This window comes from Nycticebus coucang, chromosome Y (assembly GCF_027406575.1).
Source record: "Nycticebus coucang isolate mNycCou1 chromosome Y, mNycCou1.pri, whole genome shotgun sequence".
In the NCBI taxonomy this organism is placed as follows: Eukaryota; Metazoa; Chordata; class Mammalia; order Primates; family Lorisidae; genus Nycticebus; species Nycticebus coucang.
In genome coordinates, this window is record NC_069805.1 from 21473015 (window position 1) to 21487946 (window position 14932).

The window sequence follows — 14932 nt, forward strand, 5'->3', positions numbered from 1 at the left end:
TGAAATTTTCAGCGGGTAGCTGTAACTTTAAGAGTGAGACAGCTAATCTTGGTTAGTCAGTCAGGAAGGGGCTTTCTCTGGGGCAATTACCTAACAGAACCTATTGACCAAGTGGCCAGAAACTTCTGACCTCCAAAACCCTTTTAGAGTAGTTAACCTGAGGATGGTCCAATAGGTAGGCCAATGCCCGCTTTTGATAACAGTAAGTAGCTAAGAGCAGTTGTTGTCTATTTTCCCTTCAATATTTCAGGGCCATATCTCTTCAGGGAGGGAATAAGAAGAGACATTCAGAAAGGAACTTCGGGGCGGCGCCTGTGGCTCGAAGGAGTAGGGCGCCGGCCCCATATGCTGGAGGTGGCTGGTTCAAACCCAGCCCTGGCCAAAAAAAGAAACAGAAAGGAACTTCGAGGGGGAATGGAAGGGAAGCCTGGTTTGTGGAACCAGGAAATCTGGAGGACCCATAAGGATGTGAGTATAAGGTAACCTAGGTAAGCAATCAACAATAGAAAGGCAATAATCAATGACCAATAGGAAAAAAACAATAATACCTGAGGGCACAGAGAAGCCAATGAAAAAGTTGCAAACAATTTCAAAGTAAGAAGTATTTATACTTCTGTACTGCCTTTGCATCTTCATCTCTATCACCTCTCCATCATGAGAGGGACCCACTTTCAACACTCTTTGGAAGTCCTCTAAACTTTCTCTTTGTTGTTTATTAAAAAAAAAAAAAAGAAAAGAACATTCTGTTTACCTCAAGAATGGAAAAGCAAGAAACATATGTACTCAATACTAATTTAAAACTAGTAGATGAACAGTAACATGCCCACATGAGAGAAAAGCGCAATCAAGTTAAGTTGGAGGGAGAGAAGAGGAGAGGGAGGTGGAAAGTTAAGTTTTCACCTAATGGGTACAATGTAAGGGTATATGGCACACCTCCTAGGTTAAGGACTCAACTACAACTCAGACAATACCTAACAAATGCAAACAATATAATCTAATTGTCTATATCCTTATATTAATCCAAAATAAAAACAATAATGATGATAAAAAAAGAATATCATAAGGAAGAGAACAATAAAATAAAATAACTATCTGCCCTGTTTTATGAGAGCTTAGCAAGGGACTTGTAGAATCTGCAGTTGGACAGATTTACAAACAGCACTTTAGTTATCTGGAATTCCAAATTAGCCCAAACATTAGACCAATATTGTAAAGCCCTTGTATGGGATCCTGAAAGGGAAAGATGTGGGGCCCCTGATCTGAACCACAGACTGTCAAGATGACTTTGAAAAACTAATGCAAAGTCTTATGACTTTCTCCACTTTGGAGTTACCTGTCTTACAGAAAGAAATTAAATAATACTAGTGGCCATCCCACGAAAGCTGAAAGAAGTGTGGCTGGCAGCTTCAGAAAGCCAGAGAGCCTACATACCTCACTACGTGCAGCTGGTCATGGGTCCCACAGCCAGCCAGAAGAGCGCCTATTGTGTGAAGCCCTCACCTGGGCATTCCAAATTGTAAACCTAGATCCAACAGCAGAACACTTCAACTACTCTGTGATAGCTGACATCCGGGAACTGATTGACGTGGATAATGTGATGGAGGATGATTCTTGGAAGTTCAGTACCAATGAAGAATGAGTATTTTGCGTGGACTACATTGCCAATATTTTTGACTGGCTAGAGAGCTGTCTTGGCCATGTAGAGAATAACTGCATCCTTTTTGACTGTCCAGGTCAGACTGAGTTGTATGCTCATCTGCCTGTGATGAAACATCTAGTGCAGCTTCTGGATTAGTGGGAGTTCTGAGTCTGTGGAGTTTTTCTTGTTGATTCTCAGCTCATGGTGGAGTCATTCAAATTCATTTCTGCCATTTTGGCAGCCTTGGGTGTCATGATCTCTCTAGAAATTCCACAAGTTAACATCATGACAAAAATGGATCTAATGAGTAAGAAAGCAAAAAAGGAAATTGAGAAATTTCTAGATGCAGATAGGTATTCTTTGTTAGAAGATTCTACAAGGACTATAAGGAAAAATTTATATGTTTATTAGCCATTTGTGTGTCTTCTTTAGAGAAAGTTTTATTAATCTCTCTTGCCCCATGATATAAAGGACTGTTGACTCTTTTTATGTTTATTTGAGTTCTCTGTAGATCCTAGTTATCAAGCTTTTGTCTGATTCAAATATGCAAATATCCTTTCCCAATGTGTAGGTTATCTGCTTGCTTAGGTTGTTGTTGCCTTAAATTAAAATTGAATAAAATTATCTGTAGGGTGGTGCCTGTGGCTCAGTGAGTAGGGCACCGGCCCCATATACCAAGAGTGGAGGGTTAGAACTCTGCCCCAGCCAAACTGCAAAAAAAAAAACCCAGGCATTGTGGTGGGTGCTGAGTAATCCCAGCTACTCAGGAGTCTGAGGAAAGAGAATCACCTAAACCCAAGAGCTGGAGGTTGCTGTGAGCTGTGATGCCACAAAACTCTACTGAGGGCAACAAAGTGAGATTCTGTTTCTAATTAAAAAAAAAAAAGACAAAAAATTTAAAAACTTGACTAATGCTATATGCGGACTGATTGATCACTATAGCATGGTTTGATATTTACCTTATACTCAGTCTGAGGAAGAAAGCATGAAATTGTATTAGAGCATATTGATTTTGCCATTTAATATAGTGAAGACTTGGAATTTAAAGAACCAAAGGAATGTGAAGATGAGTCTTCCTCTATGTTTAATGAATATTTTCAAGAATGCCAGGGTGGATGAAGAGTATACTAGAAAATAACTACATATGAAGAGCTGTCGCCATACCAGCAGGACGTTTTTCTTTCTCTTCAAAGTATGCAATAGCAGATATATACTTATTTTAATGGAAAAATTGTACTTGGCTCTTTATCAGAAGCATGTCTGAATCAAGTTCTGAGTTATTCTGAAATTGTTGCTATTTAAAGAATAATATTTTAGTATTATTTCAACAGCAACAATTTAGATTTTAAAAGCTCAAATTGAGATGATTGCACATAGATTTGTATATAACATAAATTACTACCTCTGCTACAGTTAAGGCTAGTCTGATCTTATTTTTACCGTTTGTATTGCTTTTGAGGGCCAGGAATTAGAATAACATGTTCATGTATGTCCAAGAGAAAACTTTGGAACAATATAAAATCATTGCTCATTTGTATCTTCTGATTTTCCTACACTGAAAATGTATTATTTGTATAATTAAACATTAAAAATAACTAAAATTTGAATAAATTAATAAATAATACGAAAAACAAGGAATGAGACTTGGAGCCTTCATGTAGATGCTGGGGGACATCCCACAACCAGTGTCATACTCATCAAAGCCACTGAACAATATTATAAGAAAATGGCCTCTTTGCCTCTGGGCAATAGCAACTACTTGTGAGTTGTTATTAAAGACTTGTCTATTCTCAGTCCTGTCACCCTGTACCAGCTGAAGCGAATGAGTCTTTGAATCTTTTCACTGGCAGAAGAGCTTTATGAACAGCAAAGAGCTGGATATGTGGCAGTCACAAATGCACTGCAACTGAGGACTATGTTTGTTGCCAATTCCTTAATCAGAGCTCTTCAGTTACCCAGAGGAAACTGATAAACATTAGGCAGACTCTAAGTATATTTTTATCATTGTGCATGTCCGTGGTGCCATTTGGAAAGAAAGAGAGCTCCTGATGATAGAAAATAAGGATATTAAGTAAGCCACTGAAATAATGCCCTAATATAGGCCATGGCTTAAAAGATGTTAGGCATAGGATAGAAATGGGGTGGTGGTTATAGGAAAAGATAGGAGGCCAGTCTCAGGACAAAGGGAGTTTATTGGAGGAAAGAATAGAAATGAAGTGTGAGCCAAGGTCAGCCCAGCCCCTCCTGGTTTCAAGCATCTTTATCAAGCTATAGCAAAATATAGCAAGAATGTGGATGGGGGGTAGCCATGGGAGGAACTATCTCCTACTGAGAAGCTGTTATTGGGGTGGAAATTCCACACTCTGCCATCTTACTGGAGTGATTGCCCTAACTGAATATACTGGAGATGTAGGACTTTAACCATTGTTCTATGGCTCAACCTCTAGGCCTCCTTTGTGGCCACTGTTCTGTGGTTTGAACTTTGGCTCAATTCTCAGCCCTGTTTCTTTAAGTGCTGCCTCACTAAAATGGTCATGCTTATGCTAAGGGGATATCTAAGGTTTGAGGATCCCTTTCCCACATAACTGAACCCAAATGGATGGCCAGCATTGCAAAAGAAATCAGGCCACTGGCAGAGCTGCTAGGCAATGGTTCTTAACCTGTGGGTCACAACCCCTTTGAGGGTCAAACAACCCCTTCACAAGGGTCGCCTAAGACCATCAGAAAATACATATTCCTGATGGTCTTAGGAACCAAGACATCACTCCTCTATCCGTCTCCAGGTGGTCCGTCCACATGCAATACAAGGCGTGATGACATCACTGTGCCAAGCCCATCACATAACACCCCATACAAATACAGGTGAATGTGACAGGGTTGGCGCCATAATGTACTTATGCAGACCAGTCACACATGTGTAGAGAGCAGCTACTGTGTAGAAAGCAGCTGCTGTGTTGAAAGCAGCAATATTGGGGCGGTGCCTGTGGCTCAGCGGGTAGGGCACCAGCCCTATATACCAAGGGTGGTGGTTTCAAACCCAGCCCCAGCCAAACTGCAACAAAAAAATAGCTGGGCATTGTGGCAGGCACCTGTAGTCCCAGCTATTTGGGAGGCTGAGGCAAGAGAATTGCCTAAGCCCAGGAGTTGGAGGTTGCTCATGGCACTCTACCGAGGGCAACAAAGTGAGACTCTGTCTCTAAAAAAAAAAGAAAGAAAAAATAAAGCAGCAATATTGGAGGTAAAATGACACTTCATGAATTATAATCATTGGGTAAATATAAAATCACGTACTGTAAAACTGTCAACTACGGCACACACACACACACACACACACACATATATATGTCCAGGGCAGTACCTATGGCTCAAAGAAGTAGGGTGCTGGCCCCATATACCAAATTTTAATGAACTGTATTGACTGAACTATGCCATGTATCATCTTTTGTATTATTAAAGTGCCGCACCCACGGCATATAGCCGTAGTGAGGCAGTGCTGTCCGCGTTACAGAACGACGGGAAGGTGGTTTGTGCTCCCCGGAGCTTTGCCCCCAGCGCCCCCAGTATGCACAGCATCAGAAATGTTGCCTAGCATGCTCAGTTACCCGCTTAAGTTTAAAGATTGTGGCGTCTACTCATGTGTTTGTCATCCTGTACCAGAAGTCTGTTTGTTCTAATAAATTGTCAATATGTGCTTTCCTAAGAATGAGCACAATGCACTACTAATCCAGATAGAGCACAGCCTTGTGAGCTGCTAAACTCAGTGGCACCAACAATGAGCACATAAAGATGTTTTCCCACCAGTGAGCTAAGACGATAAGCCCAAGGACATGAAATACAAATTATCTACATAAGTTACAAAGTCACTGAAACACATCCACCCACCATAAAGTCCTGTTCAGAACATCTTGTTTCACCAATTGTCACGCATAATAAAAATCAATAGGAAAAATAATACTTGTCAAAGAATTTACTCTAAATTAAAATTATAATTATCAATAACAATAAGATCAAATAGTAAATGTAAAATTAGTCAAGCATTAACATAAAGAAGATGTCAAGCTGTTCTAAAAAAATAATAAGAAACTGAGATAGGAGAAAGCGGGCAGAGTTGACTAATAACCGCCACCCTCCGGAAGCGGAACGTTAAAACATAACATGATAAATCACACTTGTAAACGCAAAGATAACCCGCGCACGTAAGCAAAAAGATTGCATTATGTAAGCTCTGTAAAAATGTATAAATACCAACATGTGTACCCAATAAATTTACAGCTGCTTCCTTCATCACATGCTGTGTGGCAGTCTGTCATTTTTCCTGCGCCGACCTCTCAACTTTCCTCGTTCCTTCTCCCTGCACTCCCTCGGACTGAAGGCCACCGACAGGGCGGTCCGTTGCAATTAAAGCTATTGTTATATATTATTTTCATTGGCAAACCATCCCATGATAAGAGAAGAACATTAAGAAAAGAAAATATAGGGGTGGCTCCTGTGCCTCAGCTGGTAGGGCACCGGCCCCATATACCGAGGGTGGCGGGTTCAAACCCAGTCCTGGCAAACTGCAACAAAAAAAATAGCTGGGCATTGTGGTGGGCACCTGTAGTCCCAGCTATTCGAGAGGCTGAGGCAAAGGAGTCACTCAGAATCACCAGAGCTATGAAACCTCACATCACTGCTGAGGATTTACTGTTGTCAGTGGCCAAAGACATTGTTCAAGTTATGATCAGAGATGAATTTGTTACGAAATTGAGTGCAATTTTCTTATCTAACCACACTGTCCACAGAAGAATTGATGACCTGTCTACTGATATTCTTGACCAGGTAATCCAGGAAATTAAATCTGCTCTACTTCCAATATTTAGTATCCAGCTTGATGAGTCTATAGATGTTGCAAACTGTTCACAGTTACTGGTTTACGTGAGGTATATTAATGATGGCAAATTTAAAGATGAGTTTCTTTTTTGCAAACCTCTTGAAATGACAACTACGGCACATGATGTATTTGACACAGTTGGTTCATTTCTGAAAGAGCATAAGATCTCTTGGGAAAAGGTTTGTGTTGTTTGCACATCCTATGCTAGGATGTCGATCTGGATTTCAATGTTTGGTACTGAATGAGTCACCAAAAGTCATCAGAACTCACTGTATGATTCATTGGCAAATATTAGCAATTGGGCGGTGCCTGTGGCTCAGTCAGTAAGGCGCCGGCCCCATATACCGAAGGTGGCTGGTTCAAACCCGGTCCCAGCCAAACTGCAACCAAAAAATAGCCGGGCGTTGTGGCGGGTGTCTGTAGTCCCAGCTACTCGGGAGGCTGAGGCAAGAGAGTCGCTTAAGCCCAGGAGTTGGAGGTTGCTGTGAGCCGTGTGAGGCCACGGCACTCTACCGAGGGCCATAAAGTGAGACTCTGTCTCTACAAAAAAAAAATATATATATATATATATATATATTAGCAACTAAGATGCTGCCTCAAGAGTTACAAGAAGTAATGAAAAGCGTCATAAGTTCTATCAATTTTGTAAAGGCGAGCACTTTAAACAGTCGTCTGTTTTCACAACTGTGCAATGAGATGGATGCACTGAATAATGCTCTGCTATTTCACAGAGATGGTTGTCGAGAGGAAAAATTTTAAAACATGTTTTTGGGCTTCGTGATGAACTCAAAATGTTTTTTAATCAGAAAGCAAGACTGAAATTTGAAGTACTTTTCAGCGATAAAAGTGAACTGCAGAAAATAGCTTATTTGGTTGACATCTTTGCCATCTTGAATGAGTTAAACTTATCACTGCAAGAACCAAATGCAACATGCCTTGATTTGTCTGAAAAGATTTGATCATTCCAAATGAAACTTCAGCTTTGGCAAAAAAAAAAAAATGGATGAAAATAAAATTTATATGTTGCCTACCTTACCTGCTTTCTTTGAGGAACATGGCATTAAACCAGACAAAAGGATTACGATGATAATTTCTGTGAAAGAACACTTGCACATGCTTGCAGACGAAATTTCATCGTACTTTCCAAATCTACCTGACACCCCATTTGCATTTGCCAGAAGCCCATTCCCAGTCAAAGTTGAGGAAGTTCCTGAGACAGCACAAGAGGAGTTCATTGAACTTATTAACAGTGATGCAGTGAGAACTGATTTCTCTACACTACCAGTTACAAAATTCTGGATCAAGTGTTCGCAGCCATATCTTATTCTGTCTGAGACTGTGTTGCACCTTCTCCTTCCATTTCCAACAACATATCTTTGTGAAACAGGGTTTTCCAATTTGTTGGTTATCAAGTCTAAATACAGAAGTAGAATTGTGGAAGATGATCTTCATTGTGTTTTTGCAAAGACTGCCCTGAGAATTTCTGATCTGGTGAGACATATGCAATCTCAACTTTCCCACTGATGTTGGCTTTTTATGCAAACTGTCGCAAAATGTAGCAATTTAGTTTACTGTTGTTATATGAAGACTGTTACATAATTACATATTGTTATATAATTACATATTGTTTTTTGTGATTAATCACTATGCTTTAATTATGTTCAATTTGTAACAATGAAAATATATCCTGCATATTAGATATTTACATTACAATTTATAACAGTAGAAAAATTATAGTTATGAAGTAGCAACAAAAATAATTTTATGGTTGGTGGTCACCACAACATAAGGAACTGTATTAAAGGGTTGCAGCATTAGGAAGGTTGAGAACCACTGTGCTAAGGAAACTGCTGGAGATTATTAGTTCCTCAGAGCGTTGATACACTGGCTAGATTTAGATCCTCTATAAAACTAAAGATTAAGGTTCAATATGTGCAATGGCATATTTAAATGGGGACAGGATTGTCACGAACTCATTCTCCTGCCTGAGGCCTTGGTTCAGCCTCTTCTGGGGCACCTGCATGAATGCACACATTAGGGGCATGATGCCTCTTAATGGATTTGGTGGGTTATTATTTGAGAATATCCCACTTGCAATAAACTGTTTATTTGCTTGGGGCAGTCCAAGAACAGAAAGGTGACTCACTGCATAGGGAGCCCTGCATGTGGGAACACAACTTTGGTGACTGGCAATTCCACTCAGACACCCAGGTTTGTATTAGGAGATACATTTTCAGGCTAGGTAGAGGCTTGTACTACCTAAAGGAAGAGGGGCATCTTAAGCTACCAGAATCTTTCCAAAGGAACTCACTTTGACATAGGCTCCTGCCAGGAGCTACTGGCCCAGGTCATGTGTTGCGTGTGGTTCTTTCAAGTGGTCGATGATGCAGAGTGTAGACCTGCTTATTGAAATAGTATGCAATAAAGGGGACTACAAGCTCCTATGGTGGCAAGTAGCAAACTTCTTTATTTCTACCTGGAATATATAGCCAATTCTGCACATACACACTGTTAATCAATAATCATACAATCACTTCATAGGTATATTGTAAAAACAAATTAACCTTTCCTTGGAGTCTGCTAATCTACTGAGCAACTGATACTCATTCTTCTAAACTTTCTGTTATATTTAAAAATAGTAATCTTGGAAAAACATGCTGTTAGCCATTTTCCTGTAAACCAATAAGTCACAAGACTGCTGTGGGGGAAAAGTTTGATTCTTCACCTGCCCTCTGGGCCCTTCACCATCTGGAGGCAGTTAACACTATCTTGCTAAGACACAGCCCATGATTCCTAAGACATACCGATGACATGCTTGCACACCTAAGCCTCTGGGGCCAGCTTCTGATCACAGGAATTTCACCTCCTCAGTGATCAGGCTTAACGGCTTCAACAGAGTTCTGCCTCGGTTTCTTCCTGTTTGTGTAAAGAAAGACTTTGTCCTTGCTCACTCTCAGAATGGTGGGTACAGAGGCATATAGGCTTTTCACCTACATCATGCAGGCCTTTGCTGAGTTCCTAACAAGCATATGCCAGGGTAGTACAGAAACAGGGCTCTGAGGACAATGGGATAATAAGCATCAGCAGTACAGGGATGAGGCCAACCACATGGAAAATGGCATGTTGGTGATGGATGCTGTGGGCAGTCAGCTGCAAAGACTGAGCATATCAGCAGGCATGCCATGGTTGATAGCACCCAGAAGTACATTTATGGTGACCTGGGCATTTTACAAGAGTTGTAACAGACCACCCCTTTGTAGTAGAGACAATCCAGCAAGGAAGCCAATTCTTACATTTTGGAATTGAAGCGAGAAACCCATATAAAGTGAGATTGGTTGTCGCCATTTGCCCTCCTCTGGATAAAGCAGCCCCTAAAAGCAGGTTTAAGTTAGATCCCTACAGAATCATTTATAAAAGACCCTTTCTAGCATCTTGAGGTAAATATGATATTATAACCATGAGTAAAGAAAGCAGACTAAAGCAATTTCATCAAATGAGTGAGTCAGATGTTAACTGCTATGCATGAATTCACCTCTTTCAGATCCTTGCCTCATTTGGAAGCAGAGAAATGGAAGAGACTCTATGAATTACCTCTAACAACTCACACCTCATTAAAATTATCAGATGTAAAACCTTGGGTCCATCAAACCAAACTAAATAGTTATCCCATGGAAAAAGAAGACCCAAGCCTTCAGCGAAGGCCCCAGCCTTTAGACAATATAAAGTATCTGTTAAAAAAAGAGGAGGGAAATGAAAATGTTGATATTTTTGCTAAACTTTCTTTGATTACTTTTTCTGTGTATAGGATGAAGAGATAACTCCTTACTGAGGATTTCCCCAGGCTAGTGCCTCTTCTAGAGGGTCTGGATGCCCGTCACTATCAGCCAACTGCAGACACGAGGATTACGTCTAAAAAGCTTTGTTATCATATGGCCAGCACTTCTGGAGAACAGTCAGAGTAGCATCTCTGACACTGTTTTGCCCTTCCATTTCCAAAACCACAGTTTCATACATAAAGGTTCAAAGCAAAGACCATAAACAATAATAAACTATGATCAGCATAACTCATGATCACAATATTTCTAATTCGAAAGTTAATCTCCTAAATCAATCATCCTTAGCTACTCAAGATGTATATGGGAGCAAAATTTACAAAACAAGAATTGAAGACCTGAGATGAAAGGCTCGTAGAATCTAAACTGACCAGACCAGTTGTGTTGTGTCCGCCTTAGCCTGACTGACTCCATCTTATTCTCGCTACATGAGCTAACGTTTCTGCTGATCTGTCTTGCTGCTGGGTTTGTCATCCTAAACCTCATTTGTTGTAAGAGTCATGAATATGATTTCCAAATTTACAAAAACCAAGTTCTTGGATCACTGAAAGGGTGTGTTTTGTTTTGTTTTGTTTTGTTTGAGACAGAGCTTCAAGCTGTTGCCCTGAGTAGAGTGCTGTGGCATCACAGCTCACAGTAACCTCCAACTCCTGGGCTCAAGCGATTCTCTTGCCTCAGCTTCCCAAGTAGCTGGGACCACAGGCGCCCTCCACAATGCCTGGCTATTTTTTGGTTGCAGCCGTCATTATTGTTTGGTGGGCCCATGCTGGATTTGAACCCTCCAGCTCAGGTGTATGTGGCTGGCGCCTTAGCCACTTAAGCCACAGGTGCCGAGCCTGAAAGGGTGTGATTAATAGCTGCCTGCTCAGAGGTCCCATGTTTCTTTCTTATCTAACCATTTGAGTAAGCCATATTCATGGCTATAGTTGTTGTTTATGCTTTTGCACCTGTAATCTGTTACATTTGTTATTTTTATAAATCTACTACCAAAGCTTTGCAAAGACATATATAAGTATAAAACTTCCATCTAAAACATTGCCCCAGGCTTGGCACCTGTAGCTCAGCAGCTAGCTTGCCAGCCACCTATACCAGAGCTGGCGGGTTTGAATACAGCCTGGTCTGCCAAACAATGACAACTGCAACCAAAAAATAGCCCGGCATTCTGGCAGGCACCTGTAGTCCCAGCTACTTGGGAGGCTGAGGCAAGAGAATTGCTTAAGCCCAAGACATTGACATTGCTGTGAACTGTGACACCATAAAACTCTACACAGGGAAACATAGTGAGACTGTCTCAAAAATAAATAAATAAATAAAATAAATAAAACATTGCTCCAATTCAGCAGGAAATAATTTGATGACTATTGCCTCTCCTTTCTCTTATAGATATGAAAGGGTAAAATTGACAGTGGGAAATATGTAACAGAGAATGACCTGAAGGGTAAAAATGTTTTTTTTTTGTTGTTGTTGTTATTCTCTTTTTAAAACCTTCCTCACTCACTTTGGGAATTGAAACCTGCATTCCTGCCTCAGGCCAATGGCTGGGAGGAGCACAGTAGTGTCCTTTGCTCCACTTGGAAGTCTGCGGCAGAGATCATGGGATTGTCTTCACTGGAGATGGAATGAATCACAATATAGTCAAATAGCAAATAAACTGAAGCTGAAAACCTTCCCATTAAAATCTCTATTTTTCTGCTTATGATTAGGATGATGGCATTTTAATATAGGAGTCTCCACCCTAATCATTTGCTAGAAAAATGATAAAAACTCCTCTTTCTTTTTCTTCAATCATTTTTCATTTTTCTGATGCAGCCTTGGGAACAAGTGCCAAACTTTTGATAACAGAATTTGGCATCCTTGGGTGGACTCCTCTTTGCTTTTCCTCATCAACTTGTTCTTGTTTGTCTGATGAAGCTTCAGAGACAAGTGCCAAGCCTTTAGTAACACAACCAAGAGTGCACAATGATTCCAATTTCTCTTCATTCTCACCAATACTTATTATTTACTGGTTTTGGCTTGTTCTTTAATATTTTATTTTTTAAATGATGTGAAATCATTTCATTTATGCCTTTAGTTAAGTTTTTTGAGAGGTTTAAGGATAGGGTCTGGCCAGAGTGCACAAGGAGAGGAAGCCAGTCCAGGGATGAAGGAGAGGCTTTATTTTAAAGGAGCAGAATGGAGTCTGACCATAAGTCAGCCCAGTTTGACTCACACAGTTTCAAGGGAATTTCATTAGTGTAGTTGGAATGTGGGAGGCAGTCATGAGAAGTGAGGGAAGTCATCTTTCCTGCAAAGACTGATTTTAGAATTACTGCCTTCCACAAAAGGTATTAATCTTCTTGCAGGAAGGCCTTATCTCCAGTGCCAAGCAGGACAGGATAGGAGATTCTGATGCTTTCCAGGAACACCAGCCCTAAAGCATTTCAGGAGGGTGGGGAGAGGGCTTCTGTGACCATGCCACTTGGTCTTTGGCCTGCCTTCTATCACTAGCTGTCTTCTCAGGATGGCTATGCCCTTGTCAGGGTCGTGAGGATTTACAGGAGTATGGGAAGGGGGTTGCTGTGATCATGCAATTTGGTTCTGGCCTGTTTTCTTTCTCTACTTGTCTCCTAAATAGCTGTACTTTTGTCAGAGTCCTGAGGATTTCTTCCCCACAATTTCTTTTTTTTCTTTTTTCTTTTTTTAGAGATAGAGTCTCACTTTATCACCCTCAGTATCATTCCATGGTGTCACACAGTTCGCAGCAACCTCCAACTCCTGGGCTTAGGTGATTCTCTTGCCTCAGCCTCCCGAGTTGCTGGGACTACAGGCACCCACCACAACACCCAGATATTTTTTGTTGCAGTTTGGCCAGGGCGGGGTTTGAACCCGCCACCCTTGGTATATGGAGCTAGCGCCCTACTCACTGAGCCACAGGTGCCACCGCCTCCCACAATTTCTTTATAAGAATGCTACCTAATATTAGTGTTTGATATTTCTTCATCCCTGAAGGAGGTCCCCCAAACAGTGGTTCTTTATTACCAAGCAGTTGGCCCACATTCTACACCGTCTCTTCATTAAATCCATCTTTTGCTACTTGATTTTCACATCTATTTCCACTGTTGAGGGTGGAGCACCCTTTGGCTTGAATTTCATATGATCTGTTACAATTGAAATTAATTTCCTTAGCAAGAGATGAAGAGTTATCTGTTCTACAACTTCTTTCCCTCATAGAAAAATGTCTCTGATAAGATTCTGAAACTTAGGTAGGTACAATGGCAAGTTGCTTTCAGAGTAATTTTTTTTTTTCTTTTTAAGAACTGAGTGTTCGTTGGAGGGGAGAGATAGCAGCCTGTGTCTCCTGCTGTGAATCTACCACATCCTGAGCTAGGATGAAACGGATCAGTGTTGCAGTATTCTGAAAACACCACGCTCACAATAGAGCTTCCATTCCATTAGTAGGCATGAGTTCAGAACCATATTCCTACCATTTAAGCATACCCATATAGGATTAACCTCAGTAGAGGGTAGCAAGAGGTAGGGTGAGAAATGTTAAAGTCAAACTCTTCTTAGAAAAAGTTCTCTGACTTTTCTGGGGGACAGAGAACCTGGTCTGGAGTGTTCCCCTCACTGAGCTGAGATCAAGAGGAAGGAAGTAATCAGTACTGAAACACCATAGACTTAACATTCTCACAGAACTTCCAGAGACTATGTTAAATAGATGTTCCTCCTTTGATGTTTGCCTCATGGATAATTTTCAGAGACTTTAAATAGTTCTTTTAAAATAACAATCATGTTTCTCTAGAGCTCCTCAGGCTGTCATGCCATCATAATGCATTAAATATTCTGCCTACATCAGTAAATGTTCTACAATCTCAACTGTTATGTTGTTTACAAAAAAATGGAAAGATATCATTCTTATGGTATGCAAAAACATGTTATGTGCTTTTGATGTATAAACTATTAAAAATAAAATAGAGTTAATATAATTGTCAGGAGGCTATGGTCTGGGCTTTCTCTGGGTGCCACCAGCAAGTGGTCTCCAGAATCTAAAAGCATTTTGATTTGTTCAGCACAAAAAAAGGAAACTAAGCAGCAAAAGCAGAGCTATTGCAAAAAGAGGAAGTCAGGAGGCAGTGGCAATTTAACAGAAAAGTTTAATTCTTTTAAGCATATAGAACATACTTAAGTTTATAAGCAAATAGAACACACCTGAAAGGAAGGTATGGGTCTCTTCCTCGAAAATAAGGAAGGACCCCTTATAAGCTTTTTCTCATGTATTTATTCCCCAATTCCTAGCTTTGCTCTACTTACTAATGTTTATGCATTTCCTAACTCATGTTTATGTATTTCTTTCATCTAAGGCCTTGATCAAGGTAATTCCACATTATTCTTAACTAACTTCACCTTTGGAAAATCTCCAAGATATTAATAGGACATTGATTAATCACGGGATACTAACTTTTCCAAAAAGTTCTTATTGATCCATCCCTCTGTGGGAATCTTAGGAGTTGAACAGTAACTGAATTTCTAAACTGTCTAACCACAATTGTGGCTACTTCTGATTTCGTAGTAGCCCAGAATAGTCTATCTTCCTTATCCTGCTCATGTCTA

The 14932-nt window shown here is 40.4% G+C and overlaps 1 pseudogene; it reads left to right on the plus strand.

Moving 5' to 3' along the window:
• Window positions 1-414: 414 nt before the first annotated feature.
• LOC128579028 (GPN-loop GTPase 3-like) lies at window positions 415-2758 on the plus strand (annotated as a pseudogene).
• Window positions 2759-14932: the final 12174 nt, after the last annotated feature.